At 41.2% G+C, this 18,140-nt stretch overlaps 2 long non-coding RNA genes across 2 annotated transcripts in view; one reads left to right on the top strand and one right to left on the bottom strand.

Moving 5' to 3' along the window:
* Positions 1-11,217, bottom strand: LOC125486810. The gene is made up of 3 exons (XR_007265439.1): positions 11,062-11,217; positions 10,914-10,951; positions 1-271 (listed from the first exon to the last, which is right to left on the bottom strand). It is a non-coding gene; the product is annotated as an uncharacterized LOC125486810 (long non-coding RNA).
* Positions 10,788-18,140, top strand: part of LOC125486811 — a 54,280-nt gene continuing 46,927 nt past the window's right edge. The window contains exon 1 of the long non-coding RNA XR_007265440.1: positions 10,788-10,983. This is a non-coding gene — a long non-coding RNA (uncharacterized LOC125486811). The remainder of the gene's footprint in view (positions 10,984-18,140) is intronic.

An 18,140-nucleotide genomic window follows, 5' to 3' on the forward strand; every position in this document is an offset into this window, starting at 1 on the left:
TTTATTTGTGTAACACTGATACAGGCGAACATCTGTTTCCTGGACCTTTAAACCCTGTGCTGTGTAAGATGGTAATGTTGACCTTCTCGTTGGTTTTGTTGCCTGGTTAATATGATTATAGCTTCCAAGAATTGTACACTTCTTTTTTCTCCCTTCCTCTCCTTTTGACGAATCACCAACTCGATAAACAGCCCAGGGGCCATCCTCTGAAGATCGGTATAAACCAAGTTCATGAACGATTGGCTCTTGCTTCAATTTACATGCTTCTGTACTTTAAACAAAAATTAGGGCAAAATGAGATTTTCGCTCATCGTATTGTTTCTCTTGTGCGTACGGCAGGGTGCTCAGGAAGAAGCAGAGCACACTGCTTGTGTTTAAATTAAAGGCTCTGAGTTCCATTTTCAGCCTTTGTAAGTGCTCTGCTGTAACAGTGACCTCATTCAGCTCCCCATTCCACTCCTGTCTCAGCTGCTACTGTCTTTACAGAAGTCACGATTGATAGAAAAGACCACTCAGCCCATCTAATCTCAACCATACAGATTCCTGGACTTTTCCCCACTTTAGTAAAGAATAGTTTCTCTCAAATATTCAGGTGTTTATTCCAATTGGAGCCTATCCCACACACTATACTAAGATTTATTGTCAGTTTTTCTTTTAAATTATTTCTCTTGTATTGATCTTAAATTGACATTTCTGAAGAAGAATCACTAGACCTGGAACATCGTCTGTGCTTTCTCTTCACAGGTGTCGCCAAACCCACTGAGTTTCTCCAGTAATTTCAGTTTATGTAAATTAACATTTGCTGTTTTGAAACTGTCCCATTGTCCAACTCTCACAATGTTAACTTGAGGCTATATTCTGCATTTATGTTTTCTTCATTATCTGATGTATTGCAGTAAGATTGATATGCAAACGCAACATTTTTCCAGTCAAGCTCTCTGCTTCTGTTGCCTAGAAAAACACGTCTTTGATCACCGTGCAACACAAATATGCAAATGTGCAAAATAGGATCTTAAATAGACAATTCAGGCCCTTACACATTTATTAAGATCATGGTTAATCTATTTGTGTTCCAAAATCCACATTCCCATCTATCCCCGATGCTCTTTGATACCCATTTCAACAGGAATCTATCCACCAACACCTTAAAAATATTCAATGTTCCCACTTCCACCACCCTAGTTCCGGACTCACCCACAAGAGGAAACATCCTTTACACACTCACCCTATCAAGACTGTTCAGAATCTCATACATTTCAGTCCAGTCACCCTTCACTCCTGTTCTTCCAACCATCAAGCTCAACTTACTGGGATGTCAGTAAGTTAGAAAAAACACCTTCTCCAAGTGTTAAAGATTCTTTTAAGATGGCAGGATTGAGAAATGAGTAAAGATCAGACAGGCAGGATTACATTTCATTGGAAAATAGGGGGCTGAGGGCAGATTAAATTGAAATGTATGAAATTACAAAATCCCGATAGTGTGGAAGTATGCCGTTTGGCCCATCAAGTTCACACTAACCCACGAAAGAGCATCCCGCCCAGACTGACCTCTCTACCCTATCACTGTAACCCTGCATGTTCCATGGCTAATCCCCCTAGCCCTGGAGACTATGGACAATTTAGCCTGGCCGCAATCCACCTAACCTGTACATCTTTGCACTATGGGAGAAAATCCACACAAACACAGGGAGAATGTGCAAACTCCACACAGACAGTCGGCCAAGGCTAGGAACAAACATTGGACAGCGCTGCTGTGAGGCAGCAATGCTGACTATTGAGCCCTTGTGCCGTCCCAAAGATACCATGGCAGCACAGCATTTTCGCAAATGAAGATACGCATCATTACATATGTGATTGGAAGCTTGCAGGCTTGGTCGGTCTGGAGGGACCTAGATCGAGTTGATAGGAAGGATTTGTTTCCCTTAGCAAAGAGGTTAATAACTAGTGGGGTTAATTTTAAATAATTGCTAGAATGATGAGAAAGGCACTTAGGAGAAGGTTTTTCACTTAAAAGGTGGGGAAGCGTCGATTCACTATCTTGTAGAGCAGGGGAGGCAGGAGAATTCATTTTTTTCGGCAGGCACATTTGGGCTGAATGGCCATCATTTGCACCATGAATTATTTCCATGTTGTGAGTGGGAGGAACATATATGCCTCATTAAGTACCTCAACTGATAGATCCTATTAGACTTCACATTTAACACCCGCCCATGGATAGTCTCTGCTGGATTCTATCGGCCAACTAATTATGAATCAATTTCTAAAAAAAAATCCATCAATTCACACGTTTATTTCAGCTTCAGTACCAGCCTTTGACCAGGAGCAAAGAGCAGCAAAATCACAGTGGTAATCAGCATTGGTAACCACGTGCTTCTCAGCTGCTGCCAGTATTTCATCTGCAGCAGGATGAGTGTAAATCAGAAATGATTACTTTATTGTCTTCTTCCAGACTGGGAGATTTTTGTTTAGCAGGTTTCGATTTTCGAAGCAGCAGCAAACAATGTTTATTAATCCCTCCCCAAATGAACAATGAGTCTCCCAAACACAAATGCTTCATTTCAATTTAATGGAAATACTCCTTTAGCCATTTTCTTGCATTCCTCATTTTGCTTTCACCTTTCAATTCCTTCATTCTCTCACTTGCTTCATTCTTTTCTCTTTTTGATGTTTTGATCCGTTTTCTTCCTTACTTTGCTTCATCGTTGTTCCTTCCATTCTCTTTGCAGCTCTCTCGGTATGAGGTAATATACATATCTTAATTGATTTAGAATATCTGCTTCAGTGACCCTTGTACCAAATGTTGGATATTTCAGTGTTCTTTTTGAGAACGCTGATTACAGATTTTTAAATAAAGCTGAAAGCCTCACAGTCAAACTGATCAGCAAGAAAACAATGCAACTGACTCATTCTTAGGCAAAGGGATGGCCAATTCAGAGTGAGATGAGGAGACATTTCTTTATTCAAAGGGTTGTGAAACCTTAGAATTTTCTGCTCTAAAGGGTTGTGGGCTGTGATACTGAGAACATTCATACTGAGGATATTAGGGATTATGGGGATAGGGCTGGAGGTATAAGGTGAAAGATCAAGTAATATCTCAGGAATGGATCAACCTTGATAGGCCAAATGGCAAACTCTTGTACCCGTTTCTTTTTGGGGATTTGGTAAGCTCAGTTAGCTGGATGGCTGGTTTGCAATGCGGAGTTATGCCAAAAGCATTGACTGAGGTCACAATGACAGTCCTCCCTTCCTGACCTCATCCCTCATCTGGGGTGTGGCAACCCTCCTGTCCACTCAACCTTAACATCAGGCACCTTTCTCTAATGACAGAGTGGGACTATGGCAAGTTTATTTTTATGAAATCTTGAAGAATATAAGGACAAGTTCTTCCTTTTTCCAGTCAGTCAGAGGGTTCAGACACCTGAAATGTTAACCTGATTCTTGTCTGTCCATAGAGGATAATGGATCCACTGCGTACCTCCAGCACTCTTTGTGTTTGTGTCCTTTAAGGGCAACCAATTCCTCCTGAGGTAGAATGATCATGTTCCCAGTGACTGAAGGTCAGTGGGGAAAAAAAAATACCCTGGTGCAGAGAGATTTTCTTACCTACTTGGGAATGTATGTGATCTGAGGGAATCACACCACAGAAAGTTACCCAGCAGAAGGTCAGTTGTTCCTCTTGCATAACTGTCCTCTATTTCCTCCAGCCTACATATTCTGCAGGAGCAACAACTTGCTTTTTTACAGAGGCTCTGACATAGTAAAGTAACCCAAGGTCACTTGCAGCAGCATAACTTTGACCCTGAACCATGGAAGGAGATTGTAGGAGAGATAACCAACCGTACCAGTAATGATATAGGTTTTAATGAACATCTTAAAGAAACAGAGAGCAATAGAGAGGCAAAAAGTTTTAGAGAAAGTTTGGGGCCTGGGCAGCTGAAAAAAAAACGCAAACTAACAAGGCACAGTGAGAAAATTCAAGCTTACAAGAAGCCACAGTTGAAGGTACAAGGATACCTTGGAGGAGGTTGCAGAGATAGGCAGGGGTGAGTCCATAAAAGGATTTGAAAACTTGAGGATTTTAAAAAAGAGATGTTGCCAGATCAGGAGCCAATATATGTCAGTGAGATGAAGGTGAGGTGATAGGTGAACAGAACTTGGTGTGAGTCAGCATTCCAGCAGCGGACGTTTGAAGGATTGGAAAGCAGACCTTTGAACTGTTAGTGCTTCCCCGCAACACTGCGGCTGGTCTTCAGCTCCACATCAGGATTCATGAATTTTGAAGGGGAGTCAAAGAAATTTTCAATTTTTGCAGACACGCTACCATTACTGGGAAATGTGGCTTTGTGTACACAGCAAGAAAGGGAAAGATCAATACCAGGTCTGATATTCTTGACACTCAGGCAACCCGTGGTTCAGACTCACAGCAGGGCCTAGGGCTTTCCAAAGTTGGAGTTGCGAGCTGAAACCTTGGGGTCATGAGCTCGGGGATAGTAATGACCACTGGGGAGCTCTATCCAAGTTCGAACAGCTGCACAACTGCCCTCATGAACTCTCTGATCTCGTTGAGAGGTTGTGATAAATTTCAAGCCTCGAAATGGGAAGAGGTTTGGGAAGAGCCAGAGCTAATTGGCTGAGCCCATAGTGTCCATGGAGATATTCACAGTCAAAATGAATAGCTTCAGTAGAGAAAACTAGTGAAAAAGCTTTATCACCAGGGATTTTGTGCCAATTGTATTCTCTTTATATTTAGAATTGACCTATCAAGATTGCAAGAAACCTCTTGTTTATTTATGCTTGATTGAATCCAGTCATTGGCTGAAATCAATTTGCTCTTTCTAGATATAATCATTACAATTTTGAAGAGAGACAGAAGTATTATTTAAATGAGCACCAACATCAACCTGACATTTTAGAATTTATTGCTGCTTTGAATGTTTATCTGTGCTGCAAGACTCCATCTGATGGGTGTAGACTTAAAGTCTGCTTTAGTTTCCATATTAAGTTAGATATGAGACTGTTGTAATCACTCTATCATTCAGTGTGAAATGACCTGACTTTAGTGATGAAGCTCCTTCCATCAAACGAGGAAATGGATTTGATCGGATGCAGCTCAGTTGTTATGTTGCATCAAAGTCTGGCAAATCAGCAATGCTGTATCATTGTTGCCTCAGTTTGTCAAATGCTTAATGGGATAGCTACACTCAGTTCTCCAAAGATTCAGCTAGCTGCTGATTTGCCTGGTGTTGGGGTGAGACGTTGCCCAGATTTAACCCGCAGCAGTTCAGATGTTAAAATTGGCTGCAGAATCCACAGGCCAAAAAGGAAATTTATTAACCCAAGTTCTCCGACTTGATCCTATCTATATATGATACCAACAATCGTTACTGAGCAGCAATGAGGAGCAAGCAACCTCAAACAGCCAAATAGTCTGTTCCTGCTTTAGATTCTATGAACTGTGACTGACTTTCTCCCCTCCACCTGAACAACTTCACTCCTGTAAACAAGGCTGGGTAAGGACAGTAGATTTCCTTCCCCAAAGAGCATTAATCAAACAGACTTTTGTTTGTCATAATCAGCGGTAGTTTCATACTCCAGTGTTACTGAAACAAACAAATTAGTTAATTGAATACAAATTTCTCCAGCTGCAGCATGATATGAACCTGTGTCCCTACAGCATTAACCTGGGCTCCTGGATTGCTATGTTAGTGACGTTACTGTTACACCACTGTCTCTCCACAGTGTCCATCAGTGTCACAATTTAAAATACTTAGATATATGCCCCGAATAAAAATCCTGCTGCAATCTTGAAACTCATCTCAGTTCAGAGGTGGAATCTGGAAGCTGTCTTAATATTAGACTGGAAGGTGTATCTCACAGGAAGCTTGTAGTGACTCTCCCTCTGTGACACAATGAGAAATAACATTGGCTGCAAATCAACAAGGTAACAATGATGACCCGAGGCCAGTTTGCTTCATCTGAGAATGTGATTAATTTCATCTGATCTGCAGTATTTTGCTAAACAGTCTGAAGCGTTTGTTTTACTAATCAGAGACCTGTTCTAGGTTAATGATGTTACACAGTTGTAGCCAGAGGATACATTGAGAGTCACAATAACTGGGCAGGATGGTCTAGATATTGGTTGATGTTACACCCATTTTAAAGGCATAAAATGATCTAATAAAGTGATAGACTGGGCACACACCCTCAACACCAGAAATGCATCATCTGCCATTTTGGTAAAGAAACATCAACACGTAAATTATTAATTCTTTCAGACCATGCCGTAAAGCCCATATTGTCACTACTTCAAAATCCAAAAATCTGAACTGCAAATAATATGAAACATATATAGAAGTAATTCCCACCACCTACATCACAAATGATAAGTATTGGCTACAACACTCGGCTTCATTAACCTATCTGTGGCAGCAGATGAAATTGAACATCTCATCTGAAAGACCACACCTCCTACAGTTCATCCTCCTGCAATTACTGTGTCAGAGTCAAAATTAGAAAGTGCTGGAGAAACTCAGCAGGGCTGGCAGCATCGGTGAAGAGAGAAACAGTGTTAGCATTTTCAGTCCAGTGACCCTACTTCAGAATGACGTCAGACTGTCAGTCTTGATTCTGATGCTTGAGCTTTGAACTGGAACTTGAACCTTCTGACTTATAGATGAATTTACGAACATATGCTTTAGGAGCAGAGTAGGCCATTCAGTCCCGCGAGGATGAGTTATTATTCAATAATATCAGAGCTGATCTGATTGTAAACTCAAATCTGCATTCCCACCTATCCCAATAACCTTTCACCTGCTTGCTTAACAAGAATCTGTCTTAAAAATATTCAAGTATACAAAGAGATAAATTAGATGATAGTGCTACAACTGAGTTACAGCTGCCACGAGTAGAAGAGAAATTAATGTTTTGGATGCAGAGCCCTAAAGAGAACTATATTTATGTTTTAACTGTTAGACATGATGAATTGTAAGAACACTTAACAATGGCTGTTTCTAAGCTTTAAGAGCACGATGCCTTTGTTTACCTATGTTACTGCCAATCACCATAACCAGATCACTGTCCCCAGCCTTACCCACCTCACCCCACAGCCTCACCTGTCTAAGGGGCTGGAGATCTGAAGATAATGCAGCAGGTGTTTGGCTAATCTGTGCGGCTGCTGTTTAATTAAATTGAAAGCACAGCAAGTTTCTCAGAAGTGCTCACCAATGTATGCACTGGTTCGTGTCATGTGCACATTGCTGGAGAAGTGAGACTGATACATCATACAGCTATCGCTTGCTTCCAAGCTTTTCATAAACACTTTCAGAGAAATTGCTCCTCTTTTGATGCCCATAAGAGCACAGCTTAGGTATAGATCCACAGGAGACTGATGAATAGGTGGGGAGAGGTGAGGAATCTGCAGAGGGACGAGGACAGGTTAAGTGAGTGGACAAAACCTTGGCAGATGGAAAATAATATGGGTAAAGGTGAGGTTATGCACTTTGGCAAGACATTATTTCAATGGAGAAAGCTGCCGCACAGAGGGATTTAGGGGCTTTCATGTCTAGGTCACAAAAAGCTGGCATCCAAGTTTAGTAGCTAATAGGGAAAGCAAATGAGGTACTGATCTTTATTTCAAGGCAATGGAACATAAAAATAGTGAAGCCTTGCTACAACTATACAAGGCACTAGTCAGACCACAGCTGGAATATTGTAAACAGTTTAGGTCCCCTTAACTAAAGAAAGGGACAGTCTAGGACCACAGGTCATTGACTCGGGGTAAGTGATTGCCCGTTTAAAACTGTTGAGGCTTTTTTTTTCTCTCTGAGGGTACTGAATCTATGGAATTCTTCAGCACAGAGGACTGGAGAGGCTGGGTCATTAAGTATATGTAAGACAAATTTTTAATCAGTAAGGGATAAAGGATTAATGGGAGAAGGCAGGAAAATAGAGATGGGGATTATCAGATTGGCCCTAATCTCATTGAATGGTGGAGCAGACTTGACGGGCCAAATGGCCTATTTCTTCTCCTACGTTTTATGGTCAAGTAAAGAATCTGAGTGAGTGTTAACAGCACCAGAGGGATCAGAGTCTAGACAGGTTCTGACAGTTTTCCTGCTTTTTAGCTCCTGAACATTTAGCCAAATTCAATGCCTCCAGTTCTACCATGTGGGATCTGCTGCCTCTTTGCACACAGGAAATTAAGTCAACAAGTCAGATTTTACACTATTCAGCAGACTTGAACTCCAAACAATAAATGTAACGCAAGGGGGGAAAGTCCTTTATTATACAAGTTTAATATAAACCTGAAGGAACGATCATGGCTCATCTATTTATTCAAAGTGACAACACTTTGTCTGCTAATCATATAGAATCCAACTTTATTCAGAGACAGCGGATAAACCGCATCGTGGAGAAAGTAATGGAAGTGTAAGCAGAGAGTGCTGAATGAAATGGAGTCTTACGTGGAATACAAATTCTGACGTGCACTAGTTGAGTCAGTGTTTTTTGTGCCTGTGTGTGTTGCTATACAACCCCATTATTCGTTGTATGAACCATAGAGTTCCTGTTCATACAGAAACGGGTAAACTAAGTAGGTACAAGAGCTGCCTGTTGCTGCAGTACAGTGGCACAAGGCCGTGTTCAACGATTAACCTGGCCGCCTATCACAGGCAGTTTAACACGGCTGGGAATATTGGCAGGCACAGGCTACCCGGCTAAAGCTGACTGGTTCTAATCCAAACTCCATGGCCATGCACTTTCTCACCAATTGCTGTGATTTCATCGGGGCGTGTGTTCTGGAATGGGTGTTGGGTTTCCAAACCCGTAGGTTAGCTTAAAATTTCATAAATGTCGCCCACCAAATTAAAGGGGGTAATGCAGCGCTTCTCTCAAATCCAGGAAAAAGCTCTGTTATGAAGGTTTTGTGGTAGCATCTCTGGGTCAGAAGGTTCAAGTCTCAACTGCTTAAAGGTGTGTACATAACCTGACAGCTCGATATCATATGTATAAAATAATACGGCGATAGGATGTATTCAAAGGGGGAAATTTTACCTAGAGGCAAGCGATGTTGGGCTAATGCAATGTTGGGCCACCGCTGGGAAAAAGAACACAACCAGTTACAAACATCATGCAAAAAGGGGTTAACACGGGGGCTTTCAGTTCAGAAGGTTTTTCTCCCGTTCCTTTTCTCACCTCGATCATTGATTGGCATGCAATATAGATTTATATCAACAGGAGCAGATCGGGGTCAATCCCATCCAAGGTAGCAGAAATACATTTGTATGTTAAATTATTTTCACAGCTCTGCTGTGTCTAAGATGCAACCGGGGCTGAATGTAAATGTGTGTAGCCAGAATCTCACACTTGGGCTCGAATGATATCGCCCAAAGGGTTTAAGAATTTATTTAGCAACGCTATATATTTTTGGCGACTTTTATCACCCGGGTGTGTGGGCAGTTAATAGCAGCCGAAGAGAGATAACCAGCAAAAAAATAAAATGCAGATTCATACAGTCACCCCGCTTCCTAATGTGAATTTAGAATTGAAGATAATGCATATAAGCGGTGTCCCTCTAAAAACACTCTCCTAAATCTGTAAGGTATTGTTGATTTCCGTTATTATCCTCTCCCGTCTCAGAGAAACTCCCAGTATTTATTGAATTGCCCAGGAACATGCTGAGGGAGTGAGGGACAATGCTCAATGAGTGCCTGATATTGAATTCATTTATCAATTAAATGCAACGGGCCTCTTAAGATTGCTGCAGGCTTTATTTTGTAGATTTTAACGGATTTATAGAGAGAAGAGTATGGGGATGCTTTGGAAATCGTTTGCTTCCTTTGCTTTCCTTCTTTTGACATTTATTTGGCAAATACATATACAGCACGGACACACAATAACACAGAGGCACAACACACATCAACATAAAGATACAAAACTCAAATGAGACAGAGAGGTACAACACACGCACTAACACAGAGAGGTACAACACACACCAACACAGAAAGATACAACTCACACTAACACGGTGGGGTACAACACATACTAACACGGAGAGGTACAACACATAAATTAAGACAGAGAGATACCACACACATTAACACAGAGATGTTCAACACGCACCAACACGATTGTACAGCACACACACACTAACACAGAGAGGGACAACACAAAACTAACAGAGGTACAAACACACTAACAGAGGTACAATACAAGCAGATACACAGAGGTATAACACACATACTCAGAGGTATAACACACACACACACAAATACACACAACATAAAGATACAACACAAACACAGGGTTAAGCACATTAACACAAATACCGACACAGAGATATAACACACATAAACAGATGAAGATGCAACATGAATACAGAGACTAATAGAGATACAACACACTAACACACACACGGATGCAACACACATACACCACATCATCACAGACCAGATTTCAATTCCTTCCTCAAAGGATGGAAGTGGAATGTTCCGGCAAACATCTCGTTCACAGCCTAGAGCCTTCTCTCAACATTGGGAGGTTTTGAAATAAAGCACAAGTCTTCTCTTTGAAAATGAGATTCCTCCTTTAAGATGACGCCATGAGTTCCCCTGTAATTGACAGGCCACCTGTGGGATGAGGAGGAGGGAGAGGGGCTTCATCAGACAACCCCTTACCAAAGGTGAGAAGGGAGCGTGGGGGAGGGCAAAATAAAACAATCCTGCCTATTGTTCCAAGCTAACATATAAGGAAGGCTGTCACCGTCAAGCCAGTCTCCCTGTCTGATTGCTACTGTCACCACTTATAAAGACAAACAGAGGCAGACTGGGCAGGAGGCAGCAATGCTGTGAAGTAAGGGCTCAATTGCAATTCTCCAGCAGCAGCACCGTGCTGTGCATAAGTCAGCTCCCACTTACCGACATGAAGAGACTTCTCCCCACGGCTGGACGGCGAGCTACAGAAAAGAGCAGGGAGAGATTGAACCAGGTAAGCGAGCAAAGGTAATGGAAGAGGGAAAGAAATTACTTATTCTAACTTGATTGATTCAAACTGTATTCAAAGTACCTTTGCTAAATGTGTTAATGTCTCGGTGTGTAATTGATATCCTGGTGTTCAACAGACCAGATCCCATTCGACGGTAAATTTGGAGACGGCGCGTTTACATTTTAAACTTTCCTGCCAGCTATTAGTCCGGAGACATGAACAGGAATAATCACGTTAATCCATTTCTCACACGTTTATTTTCAACGCGCGCCGACTGCATCGTTTCAGTGACATTCTAATTGGAGAGGGTCTAACTCGTTTTGCAAACTGAGACTGAAGGTTGGTAATTAGAGAGTCGTCGAAAATACAAATGCATATTACAAACCTAGGATTGTTTCAACCCCGATTGAATCGCTAAACTGTCATCATTAAATCAACCCGCCCTGCAGCATTTCACTTAGCCACACCAGCTCCCCACCTCAGTGCTGAGTGTCCAGTGCGTGTCCAGCACTTCCTCCCTCACTTGAGAAAGTTCACCTGAACCCTGACCAGGAACTTCGAAGAAGTATTGTCACTAACACAAAAAGGGATGCAGTCATCTCGAAATGTTCGGCCGCGGAACTAAATGTCTTGCTAATTTGTCTGCTCGGTCACAGGGTTATCCGTTGGAGATGCCAGAGATTAACTAGCTGGTGATTGCTCGCACTTAGTCTCTTCTAGGATTTCAATCCTGAAGTGGAGGAGAGCCGGGGAATTTTGCAGATAAAATTACACTCACAGAGCACCAGAGACATAAATCAGGACCGTGGCGACATGCAGCCATACACTCACTTGTCAAAGCAATCTTTAGAGTTTCAAATTGAAAGAAGGTTCCAGTAGGACCTACACCCCAGCTAGTAACTCAATACCCATGTAAATGTTGCTCGTCAACTCGGGAAACCTGATGTTTTCAGTTGCGAGCGGTTCCTGTCTGTCCAAATAACAGCTACGCAGCGGTTAGCTCTCTGGACGTTTAGTCTGTGGTTCCCTGTGGCTTGTGTCTATCTGATTATGTCCTCAGGCTTCTGGGCGGGTCTCCCTTTTTTCGTACCTGTCTGTCTTGCTCTAAAAGTCTGTCTGACTGCGTGTGTGTGTGTGTCTGTGTTTCACTCTGCCTTCGCTTCTATCTATAAGTCTAGGTCTCGGTATCCGTCTATGTATCTCTCTTATCTGTGATCCGGATATTTCTCTGGCTGCTTTTGCGCGCGCGCGTGTGTATGTGTATTTTAGCTTTTTTTTTGGATGTTTGCTTGGCCCCCTCTGAACTTGTCTGTGCCTGTCTGTCCGTGCCGACTCTTTCGGTGTCTGTATGTGTATGTCTTTGGTCTCGAGACCATTTTACCTGAGTAGTTTTGCCTCGTAACCTTGAACTTTGTGATGACAATTGCTTGTAATGTTGAGCTGAACAAATATTGTATTTAGATTTTTAAAAAATCTAACTGAGTTTAAGGTGGAAGACTCCCAACATGCCTGGATACTTTCAAGTAAATCCCATACATTTATTACCATCGACAGATAAAAAAAACCCGTTGGTGTGAATGTGGCTTGACCTGTCAAACTGAATCTATTTGAGATAGTAGGAACTGCAGATGCTGGAGAATCCGAGATAACAAGGTGTAGAGCTGGATGAACACAGCAGGCCAAGCAGCATCATAGGAGCAGGAAGGAGTCCGCTCCGATTCTATGCGTTGACACGTTCTGGGTCATTCACATCCCTGCTGCTTTAGCAAACACGCTGTGTAACTCGCACAGCTTCTGCTGGGTGTGCTCCACGAGCGAGTTATTTTAGGGAAGGAGGTCCCGAATGTAACACACTAGTAACATGTATATTGTACTGTCCAATTTATATGTTCAGCGGATTCACAATGATGAAGCCGCGTTCTCTTGTCAGAATTCCGGAGAGCTCCCGTCATTCGGCCCCAAGCAAATCAGATAAGGCGAATTTGTGAAAAGAGAGAGAAGAAATCCGCGTCAAGTTCAAATAATCGTATTGACTAACATGTGAAACGTTGTTAACGGTGGATTTTACAGTTATTTTAAGATTGACTTAAAGGTTTTACTTTAATGTCCACCTCGACCTGCTCCATTTCCCTTTCTCATCTTAGGTTTCCCGGAGAGAGTGCCGGCTACCCGGGTTGTGCTCCCCATATCCACTGATAAGACTGCCTAAATCAATTTATTCTCTCTCCAATATTGGAATGATGGGAGCTCCCATCTCCTTTGGTTTTTCTTTCTTCCCAGATTCTACAGGCACTCAAAACCAAAACTTGGTGCAAACTAATGCCCCCTCTGTCTGCTTCAGCTGTTTCCAGTAGTGCTGTCATCCTGCATTACATGCTTTGACCCTTTCACCTAGACATCATTATTTTTACATAAAACCTCCCAATATCAATTTCCTTGTTCATTGTGCCCAGTCTTCTAGTTCATCAACATCAGACAGCTCTTATACTTTTGATACCCCCCAGAAGAAGATGTATACTGACGTGTAGAGTCCTGGTTTCAAGGCGAAGTTTGCGGCTGGTTTCAGCACCGGCAGAAGAGGGACAGCTCCCAGGGCCGAGTTCACTTGGAACAATTCTCAGTGCCTATCTATCTATGAATCTATCTATCTATAGAGAGTGCTAGCTAGCTAGAAAGAGGATGGGTGGACATTACAGTGCACTTTTGAGTATTTGGATACTGAAAGCTAGCTAGTTATTGCGCCTGCTATTCTCGTTTTCATCCATTTCCACTTTCTATTTCCAAACATTCAACAGTGTACTGTCTAATGTCCACACATCCTCTTTCTAGCCCTCTAATGGTTCAGCATCTATCGCTCCAGTATACAAAAATAATTTATTCTCTAGTCCATCGGTTATTTCTAGTCGTGAAAAATTTGTTTCTCATTATGACTTTGATTGTCCCTCACTGTATTATCAAAACAATTTATTATCTGAATGATGGTCTAACCTTTCCTGGCTGCTTTTGTCAGCATTCTCCTACAAACCACAGCATTCCCCCTCATGGCATCCCCATTCTCCCCTGCCCTCCACATCCCATCACACACACAAACTTTCTTATCTACTGATAAGAAAGACTGCCTAAATCAACTTATTCTCTTTCCAGATTCGGAATGGTCATCTCCGTTGGTTTTTCTTTCCTCCCAGATTCTACAGGCATTCAAAACCAAAACTTGGTGCAAAATAATCCCCCCTCTGTCTGCTTCAGCTGTTTCCAGTGGTGCTGTCGTCCTGCATTACATGCTTTGGCCCTTTAACATAGACATCTTTATTTTTAAATAAAACCTCCCAATATCAATTTCCTTGTTCATTGTGCCCAATCTTTTTGTTCCTCCACATCAGACATACTTTTAATGCCCCTCAAGAGAAGATATATGCTGATGTATAGAGCCAAATGTATTTCATTATAAAATAATAGTTCATGCTGAAATCCTGATACATGTACTTCATATGAGCAGTTCGAGATAAATGGATTATTGAGATGACAGCAATGATCACTTATCCATAAAATTTCTAGTACATTGCACTGGTACCAACATTTGCTCCTCTGATTGTCCACCCTATTTATGTCCTGGACAGATTCCTTTATAAGTAAACTCATCTTCTTTTGTGCACTGAGCACATATCATCAGCCAACATTTTGTTGGCAATTAACTCTTTGAAGATTGCATTAGCATTTCTAAATTATAACAAAAGGATGATCTGACTCAATGAAGATTGCATTTGGAGAATGTGATTATGAAGAATAAATGGCTTTGGATGTCTTAATCAGGATGTGATTATATTTCCACATACCAAATGATTTATATATCCAATGATTTGCAAAATCAATAACAGTTGTTGGATAGCCTCACCAGCTTCTACATAATGATTATTACTATTTTCACATGCTTGTAGCTTTGCACAATATCTAAATAAGAACTGTATCTGACCACATAAAAAGCAAGTGATAAAATCATATGTTTATTACATGTGAAGAAGTCTGTGGTGTAAAATACTATTTATAGATTTCATGGTACAATGTTAGTAGAATGTGTTTGTATTAAATTTTTGAAATTTGAATGCATTCTTATCTTATGATATTAGGAAGGCACAAGGCTCTTTGGAAGTGTTTGTGATATTGTAGCAGTTTATGAAAGTGCATCAATTCTTTTTGGAAGAATAGGTCAAAAGACATGGTGACAATAGCTGGAGGCTATAGATCAGCATCAATGAAGGTTCAAGGAAGAAAACTGAAAGCAGAGTTGGACTATTCCTGTTAGAAAGAAGCAGGAATCCTTTATTTTCTTCAGCTATTGAATAAGTCAGATGAAAGGTCAATGCACAGGACAGCAGCAAGGATAGAATAGAGCAAAAAAGAGAAGGTGAATTAGAAATTAATAGATATATTCTGCTAATCACAAATTTAAAAAGCTTGTGTATCAAACAAAAAGGAAAGATTATGAGATTTGAGAAAACACAGGAGTGAATAAAATATGGATGGGCAGGAGAAAATGTGTTTGTTGTTAATATTCAGACCTATGCTTCTCAGGTATTCCCCCTTGTTTTGTGTTTGGTGTCTCTCAGTCTGCCAAGAAATGCAATCAAATAAAACTTCTTCTAGTTCCTCTTGGGCTTTATGGGTTAATGCACCAGCACTTAATCAAGAGTTAGTTGGGTATTAAACAACTGTTATGTAATGTGAACAAAAAGAAATTCAACATAAATGGCCCTGCACTGAAATTAAATTTGCAAAGCCCTTCACAACCAATAAATTACTCTGGAAGTAGTCACTATTCTTATATAAGCAATGTAGCAGCCAATCTGCATGCAGCAGGTCCTATAAAATGAAAATGAAAGCCAAATCAGATAAGTTATTTTCGCTCCTGAGAGAAGAACATTCATCAGGACAGCTTTTCTTTGAATCGTGCCTTAGGATCTTTAACATCCTTAGGAACAGACGGACAAGGCCTTGATTTAATGACTCATCCAAAAGCCAGAACTCGTCACAATGTACAAGTACTTCAGTCTTGCATTGAAATATCAATCTAGATTATTTGCTCAAGTCCCAGAATGGAGCTGTAACACATAACCTGATTCTGAGTGCTATTGACTGAGGTAAGCTGACACTAGATTGATTGGTTTTTACCCTTAACGACAATGGATTTAATTTCAATACAAGCTATGGTCATCGGGAGTGCAGATCATATAGAATCAGTTTTGTAAGGGAAGCAACAATGATCTATACTCATGACTGGTGAGACGATATCTTTGATTTTACCATATGTTTTTGAGCTTCTAGCAATGTAACAGAGAGTGGGTTTTGTACTGCCCATTGAAACAGGCATGGTGGCAAGGGTGTGGGCATGGGCGTGGTGTGGAGATGGGAAATGAATTAGGATTGTCCGCATTGATGTCAAGAAGACTATCCCTAATAAATTTGGGTGGGAGTGTCCAATCTGGGAATCCTTCCTGCCTGTGATGAGAAGGCAATTAGACTCATTAATAAGCTGCTTGTTAGCAGTGGGCCCTCAGTTCACCAAGTGGTGACCAGAGATTCCGCAGAACTCACATGGCTGTCCCATTCCTCCTGGTGGCCATACAGCTCTCTTAAATGCCTGCAATTTTGTGAGGGTGGGTGGGGGAGCAATCCCTCTTTCACTTTGTATCTAATTGAGGGATCCATCATTGGGAAAGGGTTTCATATTTGCTCATGGTTTGGGGATTTTGCTATCTAGGCCAGTATTTATAACCCATCATTATTGCCCAGACGGCAGTTAGGAGTCAACCTCAGTTCTAGTCGTCTGGAATCTCATGTAGGCCAGACCAAGCAAGACTGGCTAAAGGACAAGTGTAAACCTGATGGGGTTTTAAAACAATTGAAAACGGTTACATGGTCACCAGCAGGCTAGTTTTTTTTATTCCAGATCTTTTTGTTGAGTTCAAATTTCACTACCTACAATGTTGGGATTTGAATCCATCCCCCCTGTATATCAACCTGTGGTTTTGGTACAGTTGACATTACCACTACGCCACCATCGGCATAATTTTGTTTCTCAAAACAAGAAATTCTGCTGAAGGCCATCCCTTGTCCTTTTATCTGAACCCTTCCCCTGACTGGCAATCCTTTCCCAAAACCATATTTCTACCCTCACTCACCTGTGCCTTGAGATCCAGAGTTGAACCGGGGCCTAGCCCTTTGTGCATTACTTGCAGCAGCCATTGCTGCCACTGATTTTCCCTACAATGAAGGGTTATGATTGATTGGCAGCTCACAGGGTTGGAATTTTCATTCTTGAGGCCATCTCCAGGCCCCCCTCCAACTAAAGTCCCTCAAGAATGAAAACGGACATTCAAGTGCCTCATGGGCATTTAATTCCCCTCAAGACTGATGCAGGTTTCCCTCTGGTTATCTAATCAGTGGAGAAGTATGTAGCACTGAAATAAATCCAGCCCCAAGTCACAATACATGCCCTAGCACTTGCAACTGTCAAAGCAACATGTTGGGACTAAACCTCAGCTGTCCTAGTGAAGTTGGTAGAGTTAAACTATTTGTTCTAAACTTTATTTGTTTTAACAGGAGACAGTAGAAGGCTTTAATGGACAACACAATCTTGGTGAGAATAGCATGAGTTTTACCAAACTCTGGTTAAACTCTGGCTTATTTTAGTTATCCCTAAGGGTTGGCACTTGCTGACCTGTACCTAAGCTCTCTGAATTTGGTATGTGTGTTGTGTTTCATATCAGGAATATGGTATTTTTACCTGTGTTGATTTCTGAGTAGCTTCATTTGATGATCTTGAACACTGTGATTGATTTCTCTACATGTCACAGCCCTGGCAAAGAAACAAAATGTTCCTTCTCTGTTCCTTCTTTGCTATTTACCACCAACCCACAGATTTCAATTGGTTACATTTCTTTTCTAATCCTAAATTCTCTAATACATCGAATGGCCAATTTTCTGCTTATTTTTCAGTTGAACAGGTTTCCAATTCCATTTCTATTTTAGAGCATGAAAAGCTCATGTGCATGAGTGAGATCAGAATGTAATTTAAATTATTCACAATTTATTGCTTCTTTATTAAGGGTAGTGTTGCAGATCTTCTCTAATTCTTTTAAGTATTGTTAAGACATCATTTGCCT

Source organism: Rhincodon typus, chromosome 33 (assembly GCF_021869965.1).
Source record: "Rhincodon typus isolate 14 chromosome 33, sRhiTyp1.1, whole genome shotgun sequence".
NCBI lineage: Eukaryota > Metazoa > Chordata > Chondrichthyes > Orectolobiformes > Rhincodontidae > Rhincodon > Rhincodon typus.